This window comes from Macaca thibetana, chromosome X (assembly GCF_024542745.1).
Source record: "Macaca thibetana thibetana isolate TM-01 chromosome X, ASM2454274v1, whole genome shotgun sequence".
Lineage (NCBI taxonomy): Eukaryota > Metazoa > Chordata > Mammalia > Primates > Cercopithecidae > Macaca > Macaca thibetana.
In genome coordinates, this window is record NC_065598.1 from 103295620 (window position 1) to 103308022 (window position 12403).

The window sequence follows — 12403 nt, forward strand, 5'->3', positions numbered from 1 at the left end:
GCCTAGTCCACTGAGCTTGCAGCCCAGAGATTGGTGGTAGGTTTTGAGGTCTAAAAATAGGGCCTCCTATGGCAAAAATTGGTCACCTGGACAAGAACAGCAGTGAGAGCTTATTGCCTGAAGAGGGTGCAAGAGAGCTCTCGGACAGTGAGTTTCCTCACCCACCCCATCTCCCTTTCCCCCTCCCTCTGTGTGCGCGCGCGTGTGTGTGTGTGTGTGTGTGTGTGTGTGTGTGTGTGAGTTTCCTCACCCACCCCATCTCCCTTTCCCCCTCCCTCTGTGTGCGCGCGTGTGTGTGTGTGTGTGTGTGTGTGTGTGTGTGGTGCACACCGCACCACCCCACCCCACTCCAGAGCAGACAGACCGCCAACCCAGCAGAAGCAACTGGGTGTGGCCTGACTCCCTAGGAGTCCTGGGGAATCCCTGCAACTGAGCAAAGGTCGCTCCTGCCTCTCCCAGATTCTCCAGGGAGCTGTCCTCTCCTCTGAGGTCCAAGTTAGCTAGCCTATTCTCCAGTGAAAAGACTGATAGGAGGTGTCCAGTTTTCAGGATTGTCCTGGGGGAAATGGAGGCAGTCCAGTCCAGCAGAAAGATCATCGATTCAAGTGTAGCGGACTTGAGTTCAAATCCTGATTCTCCCACTTAGTAGAGTATGACCTTGGGCATAGTGTTTAACCTCTCCGTGCCTCAGTTTCCTTGACTGTAAAATAGTACAGGGACCCATCTCAAAATTGTTGAGGATTAAATGAGATGTGCAAAGCACTTACAACGAGTGTGAGATAAGCATCAGCTAGGATTACCTCATGGTGATTATTAAATGGTGAAAGGGTAGAAGCATCCAGTACCGTACAGGCCCTCAATCGGTGGTAGCTGATATAATGATGCTAATAATAACGATCGAGGTGCAGAGGCCCGAGAACCTAGCAGTCAGAGTAATGGCCAGAGGAATGTGGAGATACCTAGTGCTAGCAGAGAAAGGAAAGCCCTGTTTCAAGGGCTCTAGGGAAGACAGTGGCAGCTCGTCCCTAGAGAGCACTGCTTGGCATCTCCTCTAGGTTGTTGCTTTGTGGCTGAGGCAGCCATTCAGGAAGGCATGGGAAGGGAAGGAAAGAACCAGTAGTAGACATCCAGTGACACTGTTGGCCTTCCACCCATGGGAAACCTTCAAGGGAAGGGGAAGGGGCGGGGCCACCTTGGAGTCTCCAGGGACCAGCTGTACAGTAACAGCCTTTTTTTTTTTTTTTTTTTTCCCGATTCCTCCCCTCTTGGTTGGTGTCAAGCTTGTTTTTGTGGCTGGAGAGGAAAGGCATGGGCGGGGCTCGGCTGCACAGCACTTGGAACCACAAGCCCGCCCCCAGAATGAGGGTACAGAATGTACCCAGACTGCAAACCACACCCTTGTGGCTTGGGGTGGCCCCTGAGGTGGGCTGCGGAACTGTCACACTACATTGTTTGAGCCCTGCACCTAGCAACCGGCCTGGGAGCCTGCAGCGCTCAGACAACGAGGCGTACTCAGGGACCAGGACTGAGTTAAAGGACCTCCTGCCAAATGGTCCCCCAGGACCAAGGATCCCTCTGATCGGAAAAAGAGGTCCATGGACCCCTAACACCCTCCTGGGACCAGATTAAGTCTGGAGCTGGCCTAGGAGAGGTTCCAGCCAAAGGCTACCGGCTGGGGACACTCCCAGTCACATCCAGATCCTCCTCCACCCCCAATCAATTTAGGGGGGCAGAGTCTGCTTCCCTTTACCTGTCCTCCCCACCCCACTCCCTCCCAGGGAGGCCCCCCATCCCCCCAGGGAGGTTGCCCTCCCTCCCCCACTCAGGGAGGCCTATGCAGGGTTTCCAGAGCAGTGAAGGGAGGAAGCCAGATGGGACCTTTTGGGAGGGTGGAGAAAATTTTCCGAAGCCTGAAGTGACTTGAAAATGACAGAAGGTTGGGAGGGGGGCCAAACCCACAGCAGAGAGGGGAGGGACTTTCAGTTGGACGGGTTAGAGGAAGAAGGTCCTGTGAAACGCGGGTGAAATTCAGCGGGGATATGTGCAAGGGGTTCGTTAGTGACAAAACCTAACAACATAATTCGGCTCGACACAAATAAACAAGGAAAACACCAAGTGAAGGAGGGAGTTGACCACAAGCTGAGTATGATTCAGCCTCAAAATAGAGCACAGCTCACTTCTGTGGACCACATTTTCCAAACCAAAGATCAGGACACATATTTGACAAGGATGAATGTGCTTATGGGGAAACAAGCCCGAGTGTTTGAAGCTGAGACTCTCCCCAGCAAGCGTGGGTCCTAAGCTTGTTGAGACCATGCTCTGTGACAGTCTAGAGTCTTCATCAGACAGCCATGTCCATCATCTGGGGAAAAGGGAAAAGGCGCAGAATAGGAAGAAAGAGATGAAAGATGGGGCCTCAGGGCAGACTGGTGAAGTAGAGGCAGTGTAGTGAGGTGGAAACAGTTCAGGCTTTATCACTTAGTGGCTGTGCAACATCAGGAAAGTTACTTAACCTCTCTGAGCTCCAGTTTCCGCGTCTTTAAAACTTGGATAATAATCTCTGCCATAAAGGTTGTTGTGAAGATTTAAGTGATTCAAAAAATGTAGAAAGCACTAAGCATAGGCCGGGCGCGGTGGCTCAAGCCTGTAATCCCAGCACTTTGGGAGGCCGAGGTGGGTGGATCACGAGGTCAGGAGATCGAGACCATCCTGGCTAACACGTGAAACCCCGTCTCTACTAAAAAAATACAAAAATTAGCCGGGAGCGGTGGCGGGCGCCTGTAGTCCCAGCTACTCGGGAGGCTGAGGCAGGAGAATGGCGTAAACCCGGGAGGCGGAGCTTGCAGTGAGCTGAGATCCGGCCACTGCACTCCAGCCTGGGGGACAGAGCGAGACTCCGTCTCAAAAAAAAAAAAAGAAAGCACTAAGCATAGTAGGTCCTCAAGAAATGCTTGGCTGTCCATTTGGAGAAGGGAGAAATAAGATGAGAAGATTTTATAAGGAGGCTACTAAGCAGTAATTTTCCCACACTCATGGAAATTGGAACAAAAAGAAACAGACTATGGCTGGAGTAGAAAGGATTTGGGTGGGTGTGGGTAAGAACCTGGTGACTGTCAGAAGTTGCAAACTGGTGGCTAACAGACTGAATCCAGCCCTCAGGCAGGTTTTGTTTGGCCTGAACAGTGTTTTCCATAAATTTGAATTAGTTGCCAACTTTTTAAAAAGTGGAAGATTTCCCATAAAAATCCACATATTGGCTTCTTTTGCAAAAAAAGCAGAGAATCTAGCAACTCTGGACCCTCATGGCTGCATGGCAACGATTGTAGGAAGGGAGTAAGGGACGTTTGTTTTAGAGGGTCTTTCATGCCAGTGCTTTGCAAACTGTAATGTGTGTAATTGCAACATCCAGACAGAGCAAATCCTTAGAGACAGAAAGTACAGCAGCGGTTGCCCATGGCTGTGGGGAGGGAAATGGGGACTGACTGCTAAAGGTTCCGGGATTTCTTTTTGGAGTGATGAAAATGGAACCAGATAGAGGTGGTGGTTGCACATCATTCTGAATATACTAACAACTACTGAATTGTACACATTAAAAGGGTGAATTTTATGGCATGTGAATGATACTTTAATAGGGCTGTTATTTTTTAAATGCAAATGCTGATTCAGTAGATCCCAGCTGGGGCTCAAGATTCTGCATTTCAGACAAGCTCCCAGTTGTGGTCCATGCTGCCGGGCTTGGGACCAGCTCTGAGCAGTGAGCTCTTGCACTGCTGGTTTTCAGAGTCAGCTGCACATTGGAACCACCTGGGGAGTTCAGACAAACACTCCTGCCTAGGTCGCACCCCCTGGGATTCTGATAACATTGGTGTGAGACTGGGGTGTCCGGAGTTGTAAAAGCTCCCCAGGTGATTATAATTTGCAGCCAATTTTGAGAACCACTCTCTTGCACCCTGGCCACTTTCCCCTTTCCCCTTACCTGCTTAGGCAGGCTCTCAGGCATTTGACCCCTGCTCTCCTCCAAACCCCAAAGCTTGGCTTCCAAGGCTGTGCCAGGGCAGCCAGCCCTGCCTGCCTCTCCACCTCCTCCCTGACTACCCCTCATCCCACTGTAGTTCTGGGATTCTGAGGCCAAACATTCATTGCCTCCCCCACTTTTTCCAGCCTCCCTAGTTAGTGGAGCTTGTTTTGTTTTCTTGGGCAGCACTGAGTGAGGACATGTGTCAGAAGCGTTTGGAAAATCTAAAGAACTCACGTCCTTCCCTGGTGCCTCTTGTCTCCACTCCAGTCACCCGGAACTCACCAGGAGCCCCAGGCAGGGCGAAGCGTCCTGGTCCCGCCCTCGTCTGGCGGCCGCATGGAGGCCCACATGCCTTATGCTCCCCAAGCCGGGGCCGCGTGGGGAGACATGTGCTGCCAGTCACAGGGGAGGGTGGCCAGAGGCAAGTGATGCTGATCAGCATGGGCTTGGAAGCCGCCTAAGAACCAACCACAGCGACTTTTCCAGTGGGATGAGGAGGACGGGGAGGGGAAAAAAGTGGGCGGGGGCGGGGGAGGAGATCTTACACCAAGGCTTACTGGGTAATTTATTATTGCGTGAGAGCGTCTTAGAGCAGCAGCCCTGATCAACGTCCAGACATAGCAAGTCATTCCAAGTGAAAAGAGGTTATAACCACAAAAAGACAGAACATTTCGTTCTGAGTGGGAGGGAGACAGCTGGGCAAGGCCAGTGGAAAGGCCCCCCAGCCAGGCTTCCTTTTAAAGGACTGCTACCATTTCCCAGATGTTTTAAGCATAACATCGCTAATTTTTTTCCCCCACTGACTACCTGTTTTCTCTGTGAAGGCGGCTTGAATGCAGCTGTGTGTGTCCTCTTTTTCTCAGGTGCTTGCTTTTTTCCCAGAGATTGGGACTGAGTTAATGAGATTCTACCTAGAAGGTACAGAAGAAGCTGGGAAATAAAGCTGACAAATCAAGGGCTTGATTGCCAAGGCGATCCTAATTGATTTAGCACCAGGGGCATTTTCACACTTGCTCTCCATAACTCATCTGAGGTGGAGGGGGAGTAAGTGCCTTTGGAGAGACCTGGTGGGCACTTTGAAGAGCAAAAAACGCTGCCTCCAGTGGTGGGTAAACCTCAGGAACCCCCTCTCTTTTCAAGAATAGCTTTACCGGCTGGGCATGCTGGCTCACACCTGTAATCCCTACACTTTGGGAGGCCAAGGCGGGTGGATCACTTGAGGTCAGGAGTTCGAGACCAGCCTGGCCAACATGCTTGAAACTCCGTCTCTACTAAAAACACAAAAAATTAGTGGGGCGTAGCGATGCATGCCTGTAATCCCAGCTACTCAGAAGGCTGAGGCAGGAGAATCGCTTGAGCCCGGGAGGCAGAGGTTGCAGTGACCTGCCACTGTACTCCAGCCTGAGCAACAGAGCCAGACTCCGTCTCAAAAAAAAAAAAAAAAAAAAAAAAAAAAAAAAAAAAAAGGAAAAGGAAAGATTCGCTTCCCCCTTTGGGTTTTCAGTGTGTGGTGTGAATTGGTGCCTTCAAGAGAGCAATAGAAGGTGGCAGCGCTGGGCTGGACTGAGGGGGCTGCCAGGAGGGCTATGTAGGAGGTGATCTTTTGAGCTTTTTAAGCTTCTTTTTCCTTCCTTCTGCCCAAGAGACCAGAAACTCAGCTGGGAGGGAGGCTGTGGCCCCGGGGAAGCCCAGCTTTGGACAAGATGGCAGCTGGACATTCTCAGAAAGCTCAGTCCATCAGTGGCTGCTTCCCCACATGGAAAAAGCATTGACGGGACAGACTCTCAGCATCTCTTCTGCCCAGCCTGGCCTAGCCAGCTTGCTCTCTGTCCCTGTCCTTTGTTCCCTGTCTCTGGCTCCTTCTCCTGCAATGGCACAAGACAAAAAAGGCAAAGTGCTGAGGTATAGAGGGCAAGTGGCTCCAAATTAGGGTGAAAGTCCCAGGGAGAACTGCCATCTGTGGAGCAAGGACTGAGATTGTCTGAGAAGGATCCATGTGGATCCAGCCAATGGTGGCCCGAAGGGGATGGTCCTGATCTGTGGCCTTGGGGAAAAAAGTCTGATGAGGGATGAGGGAACCAAGAGGGGATGATGGGCATAAAATCAAAGGGGGATAATTATAATAACTAACGCTTATTAAATGCTTACTATGTGCCAGATGCAAGGCTAAATGCTTACCTGAATAATCTCATTTAATCCTAGCATGTACCCTTATTATCACCATTTTGCACTTTGGTAGCGGATATTCTGGCTCAGAGAGGTTGAGTAATTTGTCCAAGGTCTACAGCTAGTGAGGAGAGAGTGAAGCCTAGAACTCAGATGCATCTGAGTTTAGAGCCACTCCCCTTAACCACTATACTAGGCAGCCTCCACATTAACTACATAATGGCCTCAGAGGTTACCAAGGAAGGTGCTGGCAACTCCATTCCAAGCCCCGAGGGACCACTGCTTCCCAGATCCTAGAGAAAGACAGCAAGGATCTTGGGCAAATTCTCACCCTACCTTTGCATCCCATGGGGAAGAGCCCTTCCCTGCTATCAGCCTCTTCCTGTCCCTGATGAAGCCATGTGCAGATCCATGTGCAGCCATGAGGTCACAGGATGGGGGCGGGACTTGAGGTCAGCTCAAGCATCTGGGCCAGGGTGGAGCAAATCAACACATAGAAGCAGGCTCTGCCTTCCTGACTCTTGCATCCCCAAGGAGTACCAGGCTTGAGCTTAGGAGAGTGTTCTAGATACTCCTGGCTAGCAGCAGGGCTGAGGTGGGGCATCTTTTTCATCAGTTGTGCTGAAAGTCACCCCCAAAAAAGACCAGCATTGCTTTGGCACCTGTTGTGTCCCCCTGTGTGAAGCTTTCTGAAAGAGTTTGCACAGGAGGCTGTTTGGAGTGTTCTTTGAGGTTGCCTGGCCCCTCCCCCAGCAGGCAGGACCTTCTGTCCAGGGACAGTGATTCATCCAGCCTAGAATGCTCACATCTGCATGGGACAGCACTGTTTGCTCTGGACGGGTGCCGGGCCCGAGAGGGAAAGGGAAGTGTGCAGGACTGACTGGGGGAAAGCCTGGGAGAGGTTTCAGCTATGGCAGCTGCTCAGGCTCTTCTACCTAAGCCTCACCTCCTTCCCTTGGGCAGCAGGAGGTAGTGAGGAAAATCACAGGATGCTGGATGCTCGCCTATCCCCTACTTGGAGGCTGCTCCTTCTGCAAGCAACATCCATATGCCTCACTCCCCCAGTGAGCACTTGTCATTAAGGTAGCACCCTCTGATTTGGGCTGAGTTGCTCCTGTATCCCACCTTCCTCTTTATGCCCGCTCCTCTGCCATGGCTCAGGCCTTAAATCCTCTGTCCCTCGAATTGCTGTGACAGCCTCCAAACTTGTTCCACCCAGCAACCCATTCTCCTTGCTGCTATCCAAGCCATCTTTCTAAAAGGCATATCTGATCCGGTCAGTCCTCAAGTTAAAACCCTTCAGGGCCTTCCTTTCCCCCAGGGCACAAAGCAAACACTGTAGCATGGCATTCAAGATTTTCACAGTTTGGCCCAAACTGGCTGTCAGAAAACGCAAGATAGATGCCAGAAAACGCAGGGATGCCCACTTAAATTTGCATTTTAGAAACACAACAATGTTTTAGTTCAAGTGTGTCCCTTACATTGTGTCCTGTATTTTTATTCATTACATCTGGAAACCCTACTCTAGCTACATATCCATTTCCACTGGTAGAGCTTTAATTCAGGTCTTATCGGCGCTCTTTTTGATGAAGTCACTCACTTCCAAGCTGATTTCCTGGCTCTCTGTCTTCCAAACCACCCTGCCCTGTGCCCCAAGATGTAGCTCAAGTCACTCTCTCACTGCCATCCAAGGATGCTCTGTACATTGCCCACTCCTGCCCAAATCCTCCTGTCCTTCCCCCCCCTCAGGTTCCTCCTCCATGAGGCTTTCTCAAAGTGTCCCGACAACAGTCACTACCCTCTTTTCCCTGGACTCTTGACACACCCCACTGTTGCACCTAGCATTTGACTGCGTAATGTTTTACACTGCAATCCGTCGATCTATGGAGTGTATCTTCTTGACTCAATTGTAAGCTCCAAGAGGGAAGGCACTATGCCTCACTCATCCTTTTTACTCTCTCTCTCCTCCCACCGTCCCACAGTGGGAACCTCAATAAATGTAGATTGGCCGATGAATGGGCTATTTTCTCCCTCACAAGACTGTGAACTCCTCAAGGGCAGTTTCTGGACAGAGTCTTATGCTGTTCTGTTTGTTAACAAAAAATGTTAACAAACATTTTTTGACCAGGATCTGTTCCAGGTGTGGGGTTACAGAGATGAAAAGCATAGCCCCCCCCCCGCCCCCGCAAGGAACTTACCATGTAGCTGGGAAACCAATGTGTGTGAATATTTACAATGCAGCATGAGATGTACAATGAATAAAGCATATACAAGGTGAAAAATGCCTAAAGAGGTGAAAGTGGTAAGCAAAATTTGGGGAATGGGATGTTGAAGACATAGCAGAGGCAGTGCCTGCTTAGGGGGAAGGTAAGGACATTCCAGTCAGGGGAGCCGTAGGCATAAATGCTTGCAGGCAGGAAAGAGTACGTGGTGTGTGTTAGGGAACAATGGAAGTTCGAGAGCAGGGTCAGGTATGAAGGACCTTGAACAGTAATGGGAAGTGTTCAGATGGAGAATGATGGGAAACCGTTCAAGGGTAACTGAGCAGACTTCTGTACTGAAAGGCACTCAAAGACAAACACAAAAGACCCCATATCATATGATTCCATTTATATTAAATACCCAGAAAATACAACTCCATGGATACATAAAGTAAATTAGTAGTTGTCTGAGGCTAGGGTTGGGAACAAGGGAGTGACTTCTAATGGGCACGAGGGACCTTTCTGGGGTGATGGAAATGTTTTAGCGTTGGAGTGTGGCGATGGTTACACAGCTCTGTGAATACACTTAAAGTAATTGAGTTGTACACTTAAGAGGTATGAATTTTGTTTTGCTTTGTTTTGAGACAGAGTCTCGCTCTGTCACTCAGGCTGGAGTTCAGTGGCGCGATCTCAGCTAACTGCAACCTCTGCCTTCTGGGTTCAAGCTATTCTCCTGCCTCAGCCTCCCGAGTAGCTGGGACAACAAGCATGCACCACCACGCCCAGCTAATTTTTGTATTTTTAGTAGAGATGGAGTTTCACCATGTTGGCCAGGCTGGTCTCGAGCTCCTGACCTCAGGTGATCCACCTGCCTCAGCCTCCCAAAGTGTAGGGATTACACTCCCTTCACCATGCCTGGCTAAGAGGTATGAATTTGAATTGGATGATATGTAAACTATACCTCAGTAAATCTATTTAAAATTAAGAGTCTGCCAGGCGTTGTGGCTCACACTTGTAATCCTAGCACTTTGGAAGGCCGAGGTGGGAGGATTGCTTGAGGCCATGAGTTGGAGAACAGCCTGAACAACATAGCAAGACCCCATCTTAAAAAAATAAAATAAAAATAACAGACCATCAAATCAGTCTGGCTGCAGTATGGGGAATGGATTGGAGTGAGGCTAACCTCAGTGTGGGGAGAGCAGTGAAAGAACTTCTGCAATGGCCCAGGCAAGAGTTAGTGAGCTCTGGCGCTAAGGTAGTGGCAGAGGGGCTGAAGAGGAGGGTTGAGAGTCAGAGGACATTTAGGAGGTTGAATCAGTGAGAGTAGATAAAAGGATTGAGGGGAGGGGATAAGTTAGACAGATGGAAGAGTCTAGGATGCCACTCTGGTTTCTGGCTTTGACAGGTGGGCAGATGGTGGTACTACCAAACCCCACAGGGCTCAGTACAGTGTCTAGCCCTCAGCACAAGTCTGTGGAATGAACACACGATTGAATGATTGAATGAAGTGTATTCATGTCCTCCCCTCCCTCTCTGTGGCTCCTTATCACCCACAGGGTAGACCTTTGAACCTCAGCATACTTGATTCCACCACTGCCCATTTAGAGGCATGGAGCAGCCTGGAGATTCTGCTGTTCCTGGGTTCAGCTCCAGGATACCATTATCTTATTTCTTTCCTTCTGGTCCAGAAACCGCCTGGTCACCCAAGAGATTCTTGGCCGGGGTGGAGGGATGGGGGGGAACTTGGGATTGGATAGCCACCAAGGTTCTGAGGACCCTTGTCATGAGCTCAGGACCCTATCATATCATTAACCTGCATCCTCACCCAGGCTCTGCCACTCATCCACAAACCCGCCTCCTCCTACCCAGCTATGCCTCCCATCAATTAGTGATGCGACTGGAGTCCTCATTCCTAGGTTTCCCACTGTGGGCCTATGTTTCCTTTGAAGTTCCCACTGGAATAAGCCACTTGCCAATCCACCAGGCCGGCAGTGGGGCCTCTCAGCATTCTCTTTGGACCACCTGCCTCAGAACCACGTGGATAGGGAGATTTATTAAACACGCAGATGGCCACACTCCATGTCTGCTCCACTCAATCAGATTCTACGGGGCTGGGTAGAAGGAATGCATCAGTCCTGCATGTTTCAGAGGTTCCCTGGGTGGTCCTGATACCCAGTAATGTGGGAGCTGCTGTGGTGGAGAGTGTGAGTGTGGATTAAGGGTGCATGTGCTCCTGCCACCCTGCACACAGCCCCTGGGGGCCACTCAATGGATCCTTCCTTAGAATGCTCTCCCAACATGGGCATGCTCCCTCAATGCTCATCTTTCCACCAGGAAACACACTCCTGCTCTGCCACTAATCAGATCTTGCAGTCTTCTGCCCCTCCTCCTTCCCCCACTAAATTTCCACAGGACAGTCAGTACTCAATTGCTTTTTCCTCTGTCCTCCCAGGCACTTATCACAGTCTGACTTGTGTGAGAATTGGTTGTTTACATGTGAGCTCGTGAAGAGCCCGGGCCAAGTCTGGTAAGACTAATGCTTTTAGACTAGCAGCATCTAGGACAGGGCCAGGCATACAGTAGGTGCCTGATAGATACTTAGGGAATTGAATCCCTCATGAGAGCAGTAAGAGGCCTGAATAACATAAATCAAAGTCTTGTGCATTTGGCTTTAGGATGACTGCATTCCAGGTCTTTTCCGAGAACAGATTTGCCTGACAGTGAGGTTAATAGGTCATCACCACTGCTTTATAAGCCCCAGAGAGGTGGAAACAGAGTGACCTGCCAAGGCCATAGCAGGGTCAGGAGCTGTGGGGCTGGCACTGTGGACAGGCCAAGCTGGCAGGGAGCTTCTTGCATTCATTCTTTCAACCAATTTTTAGTGAGTTCCCCCTATGTGCTAGGCACTGCACAAAGTACCAAAGATAAAGCTGTGAATAAAACAGACAAGGTTCCTGCCCTTACACTGTTTACAGTTTAGAAGGGGAGATGGATGTTAATTAATTTCATAAAGAATTATAGTTATGATAAGTGCTGTAAAGGAAAAGAACAATGTGAACTGAATGTGCATATAATAGGAGGACTCGATTTAGCCTGACACGAGGGCAGTGGAGCTGTTCAAGGAGGGTTTACCCAAGGAAGTGGCCATAAACTGAGATCATAAGCATGCTCAGGAGTTAAACACAAAAACCTTGAAGAAGAGCATCCAGGCAGAGGGTGCAGCTATGTGAAGACCCAAGTCAGTTGCAAGTTTGGCATGTGTGAGGAACATGAAAGAGGCTGATGTGGGTAGAACAGAGGGACTGAAGGGGTGAGAGGCAGGAGTTGAGACTACATAGTTAGCTGGGGGCCAGGTCACTAGGGCTTTTGTGGGCCATGGTAAGGAGCTTGCATTTTACTAAAAGTGGAATGGGAAGGTTTTAAGCTGGGGAGTGGTACAATTTAACTGTGTGTGTGTGTGTGTGTGTGTGTGTGTGTGTGTGTGTGTGTGTGAATAGAGAGGGGAGTCTCACCATCTTGCCCAGGTTGGTCTTGAATCCCTGGGCTCAACCGATCCTCCCACCTCAGCCTCCCAAAGTGTTGGAATTATAGGCAGCGTGACCCACCACACCCGACCTCATTTGTGTTTTAAAGAGAGTCCCTTGGCTGCTGTGTTGTTGGTCATGGATTGAGGTGGGGACAAGAGTGGAAGCAGAGAGACAAGTTGGGAGGTTATGATGGTGACCTGGCAGTGGGTGGTGGCTGTGGAGGCCTCCTGTGAAAGTTGAGCCCACACATTTTACAAATGAGGAAACTGAGGCCCAGAGAAGGGGAGTGACTTTCCCAAGGTCACCCTGCTTCCTGGTCCTATTCTCCCATAAGAGGGAATTTAACAGAGAATCAAGCAGATAATTCTAAGTGAATTCGGTAGGACGAATTTGTTGGTGCACTGTGGCAAATTTGGGGTTCTGGAAGCTGATGCAGATGCTCAGAGTGGGAAGGAAATGAAGAATTCTGGTATTTGGGGTTCTCTGTTGTT